Below are 14927 nucleotides of genomic sequence, written 5' to 3'. Positions count from 1 at the left end.
ATTCAAGCTTTTTTAATAAGGCGCCATCACACCGTCAGTCGTGTTAGCAGTGGTGATTTTAATATCAGCAATCACAGAGCAGGTGCTCTCCTCGACGCGTTTCGCTCCGCAGGCATATATATGTATTCTGCCTATACTAAAGGTTAGAAAATGTCCAATGTATACTGAATTTTCGTCTAAACCTTTTAGCCGGCTCAAGCATTTCTGAAAACAGTCAGCGAAAGCAGAAAATACAACACACAGCCTTTATTGAGGAGAAAACTACACAGGACTACAAAGGCATTGTTAGCCAATAGGCTGCATTAACAGCATAACAGGTGAAAACTGCCACCGTGCCTTGATGACCTCCAGGATCTCCTGCATGCCATCATGACCTTAGGGTGACCGTTAGATTAGTACTTTTTTATCCTTCAGCGAGAGCCCTGAAGTACAGAGCTCCCACAGTTTTGGACTTTTCTAAAAAAAATCTCTTCACAAACTACTTTTTCAGCACTTCACTCGACGTTTTCCTTCATCTTGAGTGAGGAATAACCTCTTCCTGACAAAAATAGACAATATTTTCTATCAATAATGCCTTCTCTATTCCTCAAGTACCCTGCCTGTGGCCAAGAAAGGAGGCAAGGCAGATCCTCATTCAGTCTACATATTATGTCTGCCTGCTACTCATCTGCCTAAGTCTTGTCACCATTGCCAGAAGCTCTCTAGGCAGTTTTTTAAAGACAGAGAACATATTTGCCTTCATGGACTTCAAGAAAAAGAGAAAACTTCAACAGAAGAACATCCTTCAATCTCTCTTCACAAGGTTCCAGGAGGCAGATCCTCAACAAGACGCGAGAAAAGGACAAGATCCACTTCCAGAGGTTAAAAAAAAAACTATTTGTTTTCCATCGGGCTCGACGTCAAAGATGCCTGCGAGGCACTCCTTTTCTCCAACATCATTGGCGGCGAAAAAACGATGAGCAACGTCGAGAGACTCAGCTAAAAGACTCCCATAGACGGTGACACATATGTTAAAGTCCACACCCTCAGGAGGGCACTGCAGGCCTTTGTCACCGCTTTACCACTCAACAATGAGCCAGGCTCATCACCGCTTGATGTTGCAGCAACGTCCTATGTCAACGGCACTGTTCAATGTCAAGACAACCTTCTCCGTCTGTGCCAACCAGGCGATGTTGGATGTTTAGACACACTACAACTCCTTCAATGTCAACCAGGCAGCTTTCGACGTTGAGACATGCACTGCCAACATCAACCAGGCAGTGTTCGACGTTGAGACATACATCTCCTCCATCGACGACAACCAGGCGACGTTCCATATCAAGACATACACTTCCAGTCTCAGTGTCAACCAAGCGACATTGAGGCATACACCTCCACTGCTGGCGGCAACTAAGCAACGTTCGACGCTGGGACATAATCTCCTCCGTCGACGTCAACCAGGTGTCATCGACATCAAGGCACAGACCTCTGCTGGCAGCAACCAGACGTCGTCGGATGTTGAGGCACACATCTTCCAGACAGTCTTTATCACCGAGAGGCTCCACAGACTTCTATTCACCTCTCCCGAAGGTGGCTAGAAAGTGTTTACAAATTGCCTGTTCCGTGGAGCCCAGATTTGCAGTACTCAAAGACATACTCACCTTTGCAGTCTCCTCCACGCACACCACCTTTAAGAGCCAAGACTCATCTAGCTCATTTGGCACAGGTCACGTTTCTGCCCTCATCGCGATCTAGGCTACCTAGAGATGCCACTCCTGGGGACAGAACCAGGTCGTGGAGTAGGTCTCAAGCAGGGACAAACCAAGATCTACTAAAACTGACCAAACACATCAAAGGCCTAGAATATGCCACCACGGACCCAGATCCCCTACATGGTCTACATCTACACATTCATCAACAAGGGTTTATTCACCAAAATGTATGGATACTCCACCAGTGAGAAAATCCAGTAAACGATCTGAATACCTTCAATGAGGTATTAGTGAGAGGAGCTGCCAAGCTTAATATTGACATTCCAGCATCACCTACAACCTCTTCGGTAATTTTTTAGACCTTACATCGTAGACCCTCCTCAAGACCTTGCTGCCTTTGGTCCCAGGTCTTATCCAACTAAGGATGGACACTTTTTTCGCTCCAGCCTCCATTCAAGCAGCGCATGCAAGAAATTTAATGAAATAGAAGTCACCAAGAAAACACACTCCTCATCGCCCATACCGCCAGACAAGGATAGTAAGCATTTGGATTCCTTGGACAGGAAGATATATGGCACATCAGCCTTGTTTATGAAGATGTCTAGTGCTGCAGCTTTACTAGGATGATATGGCAGGTCTCTCTGGGACTCACTTTTCAGATTTACAGAAAAGGTCACTAGAGAGGAGATCCTGCAAGAAGGTGGTTTAGTTTCTAAACAACTCCTCTCTGTGACGGCAGATGGCGCTGACCTTGCAGCTTATGGATTTTCCCATTGTGCAGGTGTTCTTAATGGCTCTGTGTCACAGGTGTAAAACCAGAGGCACAGCATCACATCTTAAAACTTCTCTTCACTGGCAGCTCGTTTGATTGCTTTCATTGTTGCCATCTCATCATCAGTGTGTGACCAGAGTTAGAAACTCTCAAAGCTGTGGGCCTAGAAAAACAAAAGGCATTTCACTGAAGGGTCAGACCTTATGACAAGCGTCACTTCCAGCTAAGGGTTCAAACCCTGCACTGGGTTCTACGACAGCAATACCAAATAGCTAAACCTCATTATCAGCCCGCCGTCCGACAACCAAGGGCTTCTTCCAAAACACAAGGCAAACCTGCTCAGGTGGGGGGAATTATCTTCAATTACCTCAACGAGTGATGCAGCATCGCCAACGTCAAGTGGGTCGTAAATACTGTAGAGAATAGATACTCACTTTGCTTTCGATGTCCTCCTCCAGCTATTCCACCTTTAAAAGCCCCTTGCTACCAGCTGAAACTCCTGCAGAGCGAAGTCTACATCCGTCTTCAGACAGTAGGGGTATACTCTCTGTATTTCCTTGTGAACAAAAAGGCCCAACTGCAAAATTCAGACCCATTCTGGACTTACGTCTGCTAAACAAATACATCCGCACGGAGAAATTCAGAAGGTTGGCTCTCCACCAGATACACCATCCGGGGGACTAGATGTGTTCCATAGATCTACAGGATGCCTACATCCACTTACCAACAGCCAGGAAACATTGAAAGTTCCTGCATTTCAAAGTGGCATCCAAACATTACCAGTACAAGGTTTTATCCTTCTGCCTGAAATAAGCCCCCACACATTCACAAAGTTCATGGCCATCATAGCAGCAGCCTTACGAAGGAAGAGATTATTTGCCTCCCCATACTTAGACGACCAGTTGGTAAAAAGCTCTTCTCCAGAGCAAGCAAAGGAACACTACTACATCTGCATCAAGATACTTCGATCTCTGGCTCTCCACATCAACATTGAGAAGCCAATCCAGATTTCAACTCAAAGGCTATATTACCTAGGTGCGACCCTGGACCCAAAACATCACAAAAGTGTATTCTTCGGAGGAGAGACTGTCATCAATCGTTCAGAAGTGTGCTGAACTCCTGCACATTCCACACTCTTCATCCAGACAGATGGCGGCTCTATACTAGGATCAAGGGCTTCATGTATTTTTCTTGTTTCCAATGCCACACTGCACATGAGACAACAGGACCAGTGGAACCAATTCACAGATCATTGGGACAACAAGCTCACTCTCTCTCAGGCTGCAAAAGCATCCCTACCATGGTGGTCTCTTTGACACATTCTACTGATTGGTGTTCCTTTCCACCAGAGCACTCCAACTCAGATGCTCGTAACGGATGCCTCTCTCCAGGGATGGGGTGCTTATATGGGTACTCTACTGACGCAGGGCCTGTGGTGTACCAAGGAGCAAAAATGCCATATCAACATGCTGGAGCTGCAGGCAGTCCATCTATCCCTCAAGTTTTATTTACCCATTCAAACCAGCTCAGTCCTAGTACAAATGGACAACACAACCACAATGCACTATTTGAACGAACAAGAGGAAACTCGCTCCCACCCTCTATCCCCGGTAGCGCATACAATATGGCACTGACTCCTAGAGAGGAACTTAACAATCTACTGAGAACTGTCCCCATCTCTGAAATGTGCAAGGTGGCTACTTGGAGATTGGTGCATACTTTCATGAGGCATTACTGTCTAGACTCAGACACAAAGACAATCACCCAAGTAGGGCAGGCCTCCTTACGGCTTGTGCTTGATAGTGATTCATCTGCAGAGCGGTGGGATGGACTTGCTACTCTATTCAATGCTCATGACTATTGATGAGGATCCCCTGGAAAAGAAGGATAAGTTACTTACCTGTAATCCTACTTTTTTTCAAGGGGAATCCTCATCAAAATTATAAGCAACCCGCCCGCCTCACTAAACAAATCTTATACGCAGCAGTTCATACATATCTGTGTTCTGTTCTTCATGTATCCATGAAGAAGTACTGATCTAGCTGTCACCCTTGAGGCATGATGGGGTACAGGTGGTTCGAGAGGTCTTAAAGGTACGGTGCCAGTTTTCACTTGTTATGCTTTTAATCCAGTCTATTGGTTAACAATGCCTTTGTATTCCCTCACAGTTTTCAATTCAATACAGGCGGTGTGTCTGCTATGAGGTTTATTAGATGAAAACTCAAGGTAAACGGGGTATTTTTAGGCTTAAGTATAGGCTGCATATACATCTATTATAGTACTGTATAAATATTTTATGCTATAAATATATATTTCAATATGTACTCCGGGGTCCCTACATGTAGACTGAAATATTCAATGCTTATAACTTTGACGAGGTTTCCCCTGGAAGAGAACTAGGATTACAGGTAAGTAACTTACTGTGACGGGCTAGAGGAAATCGCAACGACTCTGTGGGGAGTTAAACTGGGTTTTATTGGTTTTAACAAGCGCTTTCTGCGGTCCGTAAGTCTATAGTAGGGAAGAGGAACTTCTGATTCTTTCTCCAGGGACACACGTCCTTTTGGAGAGCCTTTTCCTCGTTTTCTCCACTCCAGGATGATTGGGGAGGACACCCACCGGTCCGGATTATGATGGAACAAAAGTAAAGAAAGACTGGTTTCAGTCGGGTGCCCAATATATACAAGGTGTCCGGGGAAGGGTAGTGAGGAGTCACTCTGTGCACACAAAACAAAAGAAAAACAACTGGTACGATGTGTCGGCTGTGCTCAGGAGAGGGAGTGACGGGGTTTGTCCGAATCACGCTCTACGGAGGTTTAAAACCCTTCCGTCCCGCCCAATCCGAGATACGTGAACATACCTGTGTGAGCCACGCTTCCCCTGAAGCGTGGCTGGGCGATACGCCGTGTCGTTGACCTCCTGGCTCCAGTAGACTTTGGGTTGGATCTTGGCTCACTGCTCCGTCAATTCCTCTTCTCTCGTCAGTCTCTGCTCTCTCTCCGCACTCGCCTTCATCTCCTCCAGGTGTAGAACACACCGTCGTCTGTTCACTTCTTGGATTTACCCGTTCGTCGTCCTCCGCGTCATCAAAGGGGGTGGGGCCTGATGTAAACTCGGCCCAGTTAAAGAAGCAGGGGCCGGTTTCTTCTTCTGGCACATATAGTGGTGTCTCAGACCTGCTCCAGTTTTCCGGCTGCTGTAGAAATGGAGGGGAGAGAGACCCGTTCACATTCTCCGGTGGAGTCCAAATTTGGGCATTTCCATTGCACTTATTGAGTTTCACTGAAAAGAACAAAGTGAGCTGTAAAATGCTTGTATTCATTTCAGCACCTGGTAATTATTGTAATAAGCATTGCTGATTAGCCTAGTGTGCTACAGTTGAATACAAACCGTATGCTAATCAGCCTTGATCCTGTTATAGAAAAATAATACCAGCCTTTCTCCCCTTTATCCCATTTGTCTTCTGGTTTAGACATGAAAAGACTGGCCATGCTGGTAAAATACTGGCTGGCCAGGTTAAATCCTAGAGGCCTGATCTCCCTCCCCTGGACCTTGCAGCCATAGCCCAGCACTGTAGGACCCAAGGAAATGGGCTGCTTAGTGAGCCAGGCTAGCAGCATCATATAATTGCATTTGGACATGCGCCTTACCGGGTGTGCTGAAAAACTGGAAAAATCATTGTATACAGGTACAAAGAAATATACCTCAAAACTGTTGAATCTGAATCATGCTCATTTACAAAATGAAATGCACTCTGGAACTACCTAACTGTATGCTAATAATCAACACGAGAACTTTTAAAGTCTGCAGAGGGTGTTGATTAGAGTCTTGTAGACTTGGCTTAGGGTCCATGCCATTAAAACCTTTTCATCTATGTATCATTGTATTCTAGTAGTCCTACTGGTTGCTGAACGTTGAGACGCTGAAATGCTGATGTCACAAGCTGCTACTCCGGTGAGTTGCTGTCGCAGCGGTCCCAGTTTCTGGGTTGTGCCGTCAAACCTTGGTTTCTAGTTTTAGTCCGGACCAGGCCCCCTGACTCTCTCAGACAAACTGAGTCAAGCAGAGCAGAGCCCAGAATAGAACAGCATGGCACAGCTCAGGCGGCAGCGACCAGATTGCTGCAAGGACCGGAGTGAGCGGTCATAGGCGCAATCTTACAGCAATGGGGTGCAGGTAAGGCTCTAGGGCCGCGGCCCTCTCCATATATCTGCGGAGGAGGCCGGTGCTAAGCTGATGCAGGTTTCTCCTACAGAGGGCCCACACACTGCGCTTCCCACCACACGACTACCCCAGGTGTCCCTTCTCCCACCTTGCCAGAGATTCAATTGAGCCGGACGCCTGGAAGCCCAGAGAGCTGGGCCCGTTCGGTAAGCTCGCCTCGAAGCACCCAGCATGTTGAACTTGTTTGTTTGTGCATGGCCCTCCTGCTCACTGGCCTACCCCCAGGCCCAGCCAGACCACTGCTCACCGCCACTCTTCAGGATGTTCACTCTTCAATCCTGCAAAGTACAGGGGTCGCCCCAAGCTGCCCTCTTTTGCTGAATGTGGTCTGCAACACCTGGCCAGGATTGTAGTGCACTGCCTTAGTGTTGAGCTGGTGGCAAGCAGATGTGGCCCTGCTAGGTCCATGGCACGACTTTCTCCACACTGTGTGCTCCCCTATCAGCCTTGGGAAATCCAATCAGGCCCTCTGGATCTATGCAACAAGTCATCTCTTCATAGTTAGTTTAGGAAGCTGGCTCTGTATATACTATACCAAAGTATAGTGTGCACAGAGTCCGGGAGTCCCCAGAAGTATGGCAGAGGCAAAATTAGGTAAGTACTAACAGCTCTCTTTGTGGTAGCGTGGTCGAGCAGTTATGCTTATCCAGAGGGTGTAGTAGGCATTTATTGTATTCACTCAATCAAGACTGAAGGCAAACACTCAGAGACTGAATCCAGACCAATTAGGCAAGTATAAAAAATGTATACTTATGTTTTATTTTCAGAACTAAGGAGGACTTGTCACAGGTAAGTAAAATATACTTTCAAATGAAAGACTACACAAGGTAATGCAGTTGTGGTTGAATCTGCAGTAGTTACAGGTTGGTATTGATTTAAAAAGCAGTTTACATTACACAAGAATTACTTTTAGAATATGTTTCAGTAACTTTTAGTTCACTTGGCGTACTGGAGGTGGTATGCCTTGATACCACAAAAAAGGATCTCACAATACAAGATAATTGAGACTTTTCTTGGCTTGAGTTATAATTACTGTTTTCCCCCTACAAACAACAGTTCAGCACTTAAACATTTTTAGGCCTAAAATCCCATAACATGGGTTCTTACGGGAGAAAAATGTTTATCCGTTTCACAGGTAAATAAACGTCTAACAAGTGAGAGTTTTGGGGGATAGGACCAAGGTTACATAAGGTTGAGGTTGGCACTTGAGATGCATCACCAGCAGCACTGGTCCGGCCGGGTGCAGAGTCCCAATGTTAGCCAATGGGGCTAAGGTGGCCTTCATTTAGGGACTGCTTAAGAGCAGGCCACTCAGGTGTGGGAGCAAAGCTCCTGGGGTTAAGGTCAGCACTGCAGGGGCCAACAATTGTCACAGGACCGGCACCACCAGCGGCACAGGGACAGCCAGGTGCTGTGTGCCAAGAGGTAGTTGGAGAACTTGCGGTTTTCAATGGAGACCTTCAGTTAAGCAAAGTTGCTGCAGGCTCGGGCAGGGAAGCTTCCTAAAGGCGACCACTGGCTGGAGAGGTAAGTGGATTCATGGATGATGCCTGAACACTGTTAGTTGAGCCAACCAAGGCCATAGGGCCTCAGGTGCAGAGGTGTCTTCTGGCATCGAGTTTTCTTACCAGCTCCGGTCATGGTCATGGGGGACCCTTAGGTTGAGGGTGCAGGAGTCGTCTTGAGGCTTACAGGAGGTCAGGGATCCCAGGTCAGGATCGCTGGGGAGACCTCCTAGTGGTGTTGGGCCGTGGGCATCGGGTGCAGAAACGCGGAGTCGCCGGAATCCGGATTCTGGCCTTGAAGTCTTTGTTTGAGCAAACCCTGTGCTCATGGGGCAGAGTGTGTAAGTTGAGTGCAGAGGGTCCTACAGGCTCTGGGAGGCTGGTGGATACGCTGGGTTCTTCTCTGTAAGAAGGTCAAAGGCAGGACAGGCCTGGAGGGCTGGGGCCAAAGTAGTAGGTGTCCTCTTCTTCCTGGTTCAGTACGGCTCTTCAGTCCTTTCTTCCACAAATCTGCAGAGGCAAGGTTCAGGGGCTATATTTAGGGGTTTCAATTAAGGTTTGTAGGACAGGACTAATGGGTCCCTTCCTTGGGGTGGGTAAATCCCATATTATGCCACCCTCCAGTGGGAGGGGAGCATGAGCCTCATTCTGATTAGTTGGGTCCCCTCATCTTCAAGATGGAGGGGAGTGAGATGTGTGCTTCACCTCCCCTCCCCTCCGTGAGGGGCGGGGTTGGCAAAGGTGGGCACACCTCTCCTCTTCGCTTTTTATTCCTGCTGATTCTCCAACCCAAAGTGGAGGGCAAAACCAACAGGAGCCAGTTGGTGATGGCAGCAAAAGGCAGAGAAAGCTCACAAAGGTGGCAGACCTTTGAAGCTTCCCTTTCATGAACCCAGTTCATCCTGGGGGAGAAGGTATGACGCTTCTGCCCAAGAAGGGCTTTGTTTCTAGACCCAGAGAGCTGAAGCTCTCTACCCAGGGGTCCAGAAACCTGTCTGATGGTGGGAAATGGCGGGCAGCCATTCAGAAACCATACCAGGGCTGGTCATTTTTCAGGGGGCATCTCTAAGATGCCCTCTGAGTGCATTTGACATTAAATGCCACACTGGTATCAGCGTGGGTTTAATGTGCTGAGAAATTTGCAACCAAACTTTCTAGGTTTTAGTAAAGCCATTATGGAGCTGTGGAGTTCGTAATGATCATCTCCCAGACCATATACTCTTTATTACACTTACAATGACTAAGCCCGGACTTAGACACTCTAGGGGTACAGGGATCATGCCACTGTACTCTCACCTGAGGGCTAGTGCACCCTGCTAGAGGGGTGGCTTACCTGGGACTAAGCCAGTGGGTTATGTGCCATGTCAACTCTTAACTTTTCTCTGCACCCGTTGTGAGTGTTTAGGTACAGGGCCTCTAAGGGTGGCACAATAGGTTCTGCTGCCCTTAGAGGCCTTCGCTGGTCACAGCCCCCCTGGTTCCCATAATACCTTTTACAAGGGGCTTACCTGTGGCCAGAGATGTGACAATTATGGGTACAAAGGTAAACTTTTGGGAAAAAACACAGGCCCTGGGAGCCCAGGGCACAACAAGTCTGGTTGCATCAGATGTCAGCCAAAAAGTGGGATGGGAGGGTAACCATGCGAAAAGGGGCACTTTCCTATGGTTGGATAATTGCATCTGGCAGAGGCAGCAAAAAGAGGCCATGCGCGCCAGCAAGATAATGGCAGCACTGGCAATCACAAGGCACTAAATCAAAATACAATGAAACTCTAGAGCTCACTCTGCTTATAACAAGCAACAATAAACTGGATGTGGGGTTCCACCTTTTAGCTCCAGCCCTGGCTGCCCAGTCCTGAGATCCACTGACTAATTCCTGGTACAAATGTATCTTCTTAAAAGATCCAATGGATGCACTGTTCTCTCACAACAAAGCTGTACAAGGCCTACAAGCACACTTTCAGCCACAATCACCTAGCATATTTTACCCACTGCCGGCAGATATTTATGGCTGTTCTGGGTCACAAAACCCATCAGAGCCAAAGAGAAGGGCACTCTTTCACATGGAGGAATGGGTAAAATTAGTCTGGAAGCAAGGGAAAAGAGGCCAATCCTGGCAACAGGTAATTCCAGGCGAAATTCGAGTTTTAAATCATTGCAGCCTTCTGCGCCATGATATGGAGGCACCCGTCCAGGGGAGTTCTGATATAGAGCCGATCAACAGCACACCGGGCAATGCTGAATCCCCTAGCATAAGGAAGGGCTTCCAGTTTGTCGCTGAGAGATGGTTGACAGATCAGACAGCGATCAAAAATACAACAGCCTTCAACCACCCAAGAAGCAGATCTTACATTGAATTGCCAGTCGAGGCTTATGCTTGATCTCATGCTCATGGAATTTTGGACCTCAATATGTTCTCAGTAGGCTCACATCTCTCAGCAAGTCCGACATCACCCATTGTAGCTGCCAATCGGAAAAACCTCAGAAGCCAAATGTCCTCGCAAGAAGAGGGGACAAGTGACACCTGGGATGTTCTGCTCTGTTCATTTCAATCCATTGTTAATGCTTTAACCTACCAATCAAACACGTTAGATTAGCAGGCGGGTCTTCTCAATACTATGGAAGTCTATATCAGGGCTATTGACTCGAAAATTGGCACATTAACCCCTTCGATGCTTATGACGGAACGGTTCTGTCATCAGCGTCGGTTGGGCTGTGCTGATGACGGAACCGTTCCGTCATGACCACACCCGTTTTTCGAATCTTCAGCACAGCACGAAAATTCGCGCCGCGCTGAAGAGGTTAAACTCACTGATACAATGCGCTCAATCTGAATATAGTCCAATTAGTTCCAACCTGCGCTTGCTTCTCAGTCCTTGACAAATTGGCATGCCTCCAGGACATCTTGGAGTCAGTTCTAACAGAAATAAAGATCCAGTTGAAACCTGACCCATCGACTGCTCAAAACATCACAATTACAAGGACTGCTAACTGTCCCTCAGTGGGCTACAGCAAACAAGGCCTCAAACCAACACCGGCCAAAAGAAGAACATCAACTCACAAAGCCTAGCAACCTGTCAGTTAACTACAGTAAACTCTAATGCCAGCTCACAACTAATGGGGACTCAGGAAATGACGTTCAACAGAGCACCACAACTACTCAGCCCTTTAATACTATGCCTGCTCTCAGCTCCGGGTGAGAAAATAATTTTGTACGCCAAATCAGCACAATTATTTAGCCTTTGGCCAGCATGCCCACACCTAGCTCTGGACTAGTAACAGACACCCTTGTCTTAAGGTCAAATTAGTCTTGTGGAAAAAGTGATGTTTAACACCTGCCCTATGTAATCAATTTAAGGTTTAAACATTGCATTGATTCTCTCACAGAGCAGCTAGTCCTACATTTTGGGAGCAAATGGATTTAGCACATGTATGTTAATTACCCCATGGTTTAATTTAACAGTATTAATTTTAAACAAGCATTTGCAATGCAGTTGGTCTCGCCTTTAGGACTTAATATTTATTCAGCTATACAGCACATTAGCCTGGGTGCTGAAACATCTACTGTTCTTTAACATGGAGGGAAGGGAAGCACCAAACTGCGTGACATGCCAGGTATGGGAACACATGGAAAGAATTATTGCCTTTCAGCGGAAAATGGTACAGTCCTAAGCTCTGTTTTTCATATAAAATCAAGACCTTCAGTGTTCATATCACTGAAAATACAAGGTATTTTTTTTATGGAAATAGTTCAACAGCAATTTTATTTTAACAGTAATATGTACAAAACCTTTTCAAACACAATTAAAATGTCAAGGTCTACAAGACAAAAAAACCATCAGGATCGACGTGTGCAAGTACCTTTGACATTAATAGCCACTAAACCGATATCTCATTGCAGAAAAAAAGTCATATATAGCAGAGAACAAACATCAAACACTCGAGAACACATCAGAAAGAGGCAGTGTATTTTACGTGAAAAGGTTCTTGCAGGCACCTCAACACTCTCACCCACAGGTTACACCTGTCCACTTATATTTTATTTTTAGGTCCCGCCTACGCAGCGCGCATGCGCTTCATGCAGGACCTCTTGTAATCGATTCGCTTTTTTGGTGCAAAACGTGCACGCGTTGCATTGCTTTCACTAGCAACGCATGCACGTTTGGCGATTCCCTTGCGGGAGCGAGCTTTGGATGGTGCCCCTGCTCGCTCCCGTAAGGGAAACGCTCTGTGTGCCCTCGGCCGCACTCCCCCCACCCCTCCACCCTCAGCGTCTACAGGCGTGCAGGGGCCATATTTTTAGTTATCTTGCACCGTACCCGCTTTCACTTTCGTAGAAGCAGGCGCGCTGTCCCAGACTCGCCTTCGTTGGCAAGACCGGTGCTTCACGAGGCAGACCACCGATAACTCATGGAAACTAAAACTGTTAGATTTCATGTCCTAATTCCTGGACTGATAATAGAATGCAACCTTGGTAAATGCCCTCCGAGTCTCTGCCTCATTCAGAACAGGAAGGATTTTCACTAAACAGCAACTATGCTCCAGGAATAAAGCAGTATTGGTAACCAAATGTATTGCTTTTGCTAAGCAATTTTATTTATTTCTCCACGTAGTTGAAGTTTGTTTCAGAGCTCTCACAAATATCACAATAGTGTAAGAGCAGGTACAGAAGTGTTCGTACGGTGCTTGAGGTAGCCCGTCTGCGATGGGTACCACATAGTGCCATTATATGGAGCTCTGTCCCAGTACTTAGTTACATTAGGTACTAAATGTTCGACAGGCAGGTAATATCAACCATTAAAGCAATGTGCACAGACGTTCAGCCCCTCCATCCCTCTAAAGTTTTTATTCACACACCGACGCCTTTGAAAGTATGAAATCATTACCAAAGAGTGCGGAAGAAGGAGTGCCTGTGTGACAGAGAGAATCAATTAGTCGGTGCCATTAGAATTATGCAATTCTGTGCCTGCACCGTTTTCCTCATAACTGTGGATTTGCTGCATCTACTACATAATCCATCACATGACGCATAAGCTGCAGGTTTTAACAAAAGTTAAAGTGTTTCTAGCTCAAACAGATCAAAAGTTACATAAAGCGTTGCAACGTGTTCCTTCGCAAAAGTTAACAGGTCATTTCTCAGTTGCTAATTGCTCCATTTGGTTACTAAGCAGGTACTATTGAGGGTAAATATTTTCCCAAACAGTCTTACGATGAGTAAAAGTTGCAAAATAATGAAATAATACAAACACAAAAAGAGCTGCCTTGTCCTACATTATATGCCTATTCTTGCGGTATAATTTTGTCCTCACCGGCTGCATATTTTTTTCCTCACCGGCTGCATAATTCCAGTAGCCCTTCCATTAGGCTAAAGTACAACCCATAAACAAAATTCTGCTATACTGCTCCTGCATCCAAAAAATTATGAGCCTTAGAGAACATATCAGGATTAATGGTTACGTTGTCAATTGGAACACCAAGAGCATGTGGTTTTTATTTCTTTCTTTACTAGTTTACCAAATTGTGAGATGCGGGATAAATCTCTCTGCATCTCTGTTCTCTTATCTGCTAAAATGCTGAGTAATTAAGAGTAGGCTAAATAATCAGCATTAACTTCCATTTAAAACCTTACCATTATTCAGCTTTGATATCGCCTACATGTTAAGTCTGGAAAAAATGATTGAATGACAAGTTGTGTGCCGTTCTATGTAGCAGTGTTAATCTGTGTTGGCAAAAAAATAATGCTCCAATCTACCCTCATACAGCAAGAATGATAAGCAAAAAATATTTACATGTTAAACAAGCATTGGCATAGTCAATAGGCCTTGCCTTTGGGACCCTATAAGTGTTTAGTTATCCAGCACAATATCCTTGGTGCAAACACATCAAGTGTTGCATGGCTAAACACTTATAAGGTCCCAAAGGCGAGACCTATTGGCTATGTGAAGTGATGTCCACAGATAATAAAGAAGAGGAGGCCAGGAAGTGGTTGATAGAAGGTCTTTAATTTGACATCTTCGCAAGAGACCTCATCCTTCAGTTGGCAGGTGCAACTGCCTTCTACAATTCAACAGCAAGCATTCTCTCCTAAACATATTCTAATACAGAACCCTATGAGACAAGTAAGTATAGAACAGAAAGAAAGGACTAGCAAGTAACTAGAACACTACATCAACTCCCTCTTATTGCAGGGAACAAACAAATGTAAGAACATAAACAAAAATGAAAAAATGAAAAGAAGTGGTACTATACACAATCTTGGAGACGAAGGGGCACTCTTCTCTCCCTACATGGCCTTGCTAATCCATTGTGCTATGCACGCGTGGGTTCGTATCCCATCCTCGTCGCCAAAATGAAGTGATGTCCACAGATAATAAAGAAGAGGAGGCCAGGAAGTGGTTGATAGAAGGTTTTTAATGTGACATCTTCGCAAGAGACCTCATCCTTCAGTTGGCAGGTGCAACTGCCTTCTACAATTCAACAGCAAGCATTCTCTCCTAAACATAATCTAATACAGAACCCTATGAGACAAGTAAGTATATAACAGAAAGAAAGGACTAGCAAGTAACTAGAACACTACACTATGCCAATGCTTGTTAATTTAGTTGTTAGTGTCCTTCTCAATACTCACTCTCTTCTGGAATGCACAGGACGATACAAAGACAGTCTTAGAGGGCAGACTGGGCAAAGCATTTACAGACAACAGGTAGGGGGCACAACGGCATTACACAGACATTC

At 45.8% G+C, this 14927-nt stretch overlaps 1 protein-coding gene across 3 annotated transcripts in view; it reads left to right on the top strand.

Moving 5' to 3' along the window:
- Nucleotides 1–14927, top strand: part of GAS2L2 (growth arrest specific 2 like 2) — a 470641-nt gene that overhangs the window by 280234 nt on the left and 175480 nt on the right. The window lies entirely within an intron of this gene.

The sequence above is a fragment of the Lissotriton vulgaris genome, chromosome 2_1 (assembly GCF_964263255.1).
Source record: "Lissotriton vulgaris chromosome 2_1, aLisVul1.2, whole genome shotgun sequence".
In the NCBI taxonomy this organism is placed as follows: Eukaryota; Metazoa; Chordata; class Amphibia; order Caudata; family Salamandridae; genus Lissotriton; species Lissotriton vulgaris.
Note: the sequence above shows the minus strand (reverse complement) of the source record. Positions and strands in the feature narration are given on the sequence as shown.